The 2849-nt window shown below is 42.3% G+C and overlaps 1 pseudogene; it reads right to left on the reverse strand.

Annotated features, from left to right (window-relative positions):
• Positions 1-230: 230 nt before the first annotated feature.
• Positions 231-1140, reverse strand: LOC117078513 (annotated as a pseudogene).
• Positions 1141-2849: the final 1709 nt, after the last annotated feature.

Consider the following 2849-nt stretch of genomic DNA (forward strand, 5'->3'; position numbering starts at 1 on the left):
TATATGTTAATCACTTGGCATCAGCAGGCTCTATTCACATCCCCAAAGCCAGCTCATTTTAGCTCATTAATTCTCAAGGCATCTTCATAAGTAGGAATGCTAATAAAAATCTATTTTGCAATAGAATATAAGGAAAGAAACTGTACCTTGTCAAATGTGAGGCTGAAAGTTCTTTAATAATTTGTATTATTTTAATTATTTTTATGTACAGAAAGCTCAGCAGTGTACACTTAACCCTTTAGTGGCAATTTCTTTCGCCTTTGCCTTTCCAACTTTGCTACGTGAGCCACAGATTTGGGACCCAGGATAATACCTCCCCAGTGACAACAGATCTCATCATATCTGTCATTGTAATTGGTCCTGATAGCTTCCACCAGCTTAGCCAAAGCTCTTTTGTCTTCTGAGGTAACCTGTGGGAAGGCAGCAGTGGTACAGGTCTTCTTAGAGGTCCCAGACTTAGAGGTCCCAGTCCTCCCCTTAATAATGCAGTAAGGGACCCCCATTTTATGAGACAGGGCAGGCAGGAAGACAATCAGCTCCATGAGATCCACGTCACGTGCAGTCACCACCAGCTGAGCCTTCTTGTTCTCCACCAAGGTGATGATGGTGGTAACTCTTGCTAGAAGGACAAGTGGTCTGTTGGTGGAAATATTCCCTTTGCCAGTAGCTTTCATCTCAGCATGGTCTCATAGTCTCTTCTTCTGTTCTTGCCATGTCTCTGGTCTGTACTTGGGCCAGCTTAAGCAGCTGAGTGGCTCTTTTGGAGGTCCAAGGCCTGGGTAAACCGGTTAATTACAGCAGGCACTTGCAGCTACTTATAGTGGATAGCTCTTTGACACGGCAACCTGATATAGTGGGCCATTTGACAAAGCAGGTGAGTTCCCTTTTGGGCTGGATATCCTGTCCAATGCCAAAATTCTTAGGCCTTTTCTCTAACAGGGGATTCACCCCTTTCCTGGCCTCCTGCTTCTTCAAGACAGCAGGGTCTGGAGCCACCTTCTTCCCGTTGGCCTTCTTTCCTTTTGTTATCTTGGGCGGCAGAAGAGACAGTGAGGTTGAAATTGTAATAAAGTTTAGATCAGGGTATTGGGCACAGTATTTTAGCCTGTATGAGATAGACAGGTAGATAAGGACATACATACATAAATACATACAACATACATGTATATGTATGTATATATGTACATATTTACACTTAGACACCAAATATAGATATGTAATACTTAGAAATCCAATGTACATTTTGATATTAACGTCATGATACCAAATTCTATATGATGACATAAACTATAGAGTCAAGTTAGTTGTAAACAACAAAAGCTGATTCAAACCAACCTAAACAATACATGGGATTTATCCCACTAACTAGTATAACCAGCATAGCTAACATAACTACAAAGTGCAAGGGGCAGACCTGTCTTCATTCAGTGATGAATGGTATCAACTGGGCTGTATCTGGGTGTGTTTCTCAGGCTGTGTCCACTTGGCATCAAGGTGGTGCTGGCAGCCTCCTTTCCCCTGCTGGCAGCCTTCTTTCCCCTAACCCCACTATCATTCCCATTGTGTCAGCTCGGTAACCCCTCCAAAAATAATTGTTCTTTCTCCGTATCTGTAACAGAAAAGCCCAGGGCAGGACCCTGATTAGCCTGCCTTGTGTCACTTGCTTGCCCATACTGATCACTATGGCCTGACGTATAGGGTTCTCTGACTGCCCACGCCTAGGTTATGTGTCCACCCTTGTGCCTGGGTAAGGATAAAAGGGGCAGTGTCTTTTTGCCTTTGCCAACCATGTGAAGAGGGTTCCCTCATGGAAAAGAATGTTCTGATACAAAGAGAATGTAGAGAAGGGTAGTGGCTACATAAAAACAATGTATGTTCTGCTTCAACAAACAAGGCCCTTTATACGTGGCCCCTGCCTAGTAGTGTAGATCTTTTGGATCTCATTCCCCATAAATACATTAATTCTAGCCAGGCCCAATTACTAGTGTTTCCTAAACTTGATGTGTTTGTTGAGACTGTATCAACAGAGGTGCCTCAATGCTGTTATTAAGTTTTTTTTTTTTCTTGTCTTTTTTTTATTTTTTAAAAATTTTTTTTATTATTATACATTAAGTTCTAGGGTACATGTGCATAACGTGCAGGTTTGTTACATATGTATACTTGTGCCATGTTGGTGTGCTGCACCCATCAACTTGTCAGCACCCATCAATTCATCATTTATATCAGGTATAACTCCCAATGCAATCCCTCCCCCCTCCCCCCTCCCCCCTCCCCATGATAGGCCCCGATGTGTGATGTTCCCCTTCCCGAGTCCAAGTGATCTCATTGTTCAGTTCCCACCTATGAGTGAGAACATGCGGTGTTTGGTTTTCTGTTCTTGTGATAGTTTGCTAAGAATGATGGTTTCCAGCTGCATCCATGTCCCTACAAAGGACGCAAACTCATCCTTTTTTATGGCTGCATAGTATTCCATGGTGTATATGTGCCACATTTTCTTAATCCAGTCTGTCACAGATGGACATTTGGGTTGATTCCAAGTCTTTGCTATTGTGAATAGTGCTGCAATAAACATACGTGTGCATGTGTCTTTATAGCAGCATGATTTATAATCCTTTAGGTATATACCCAGTAGTGGGATGGCTGGGTCATATGGTACATCTAGTTCTAGATCCTTGAGGAATTGCCATACTCTTTTCCATAATGGTTGAACTAGTTTACAATCCCACCAACAGTGTAAAAGTGTTCCTATTTCTCCACATCCTCTCCAACACCTGTTGTTTCCTGACTTTTTAATGATTGCCATTCTAACTGGTGTGAGATGATATCTCATTGTGGTTTTGATTTGCATT

The sequence above is a fragment of the Trachypithecus francoisi genome, unplaced genomic scaffold (assembly GCF_009764315.1).
Source record: "Trachypithecus francoisi isolate TF-2019V2 unplaced genomic scaffold, Tfra_2.0 Lachesis_group0, whole genome shotgun sequence".
NCBI lineage: Eukaryota > Metazoa > Chordata > Mammalia > Primates > Cercopithecidae > Trachypithecus > Trachypithecus francoisi.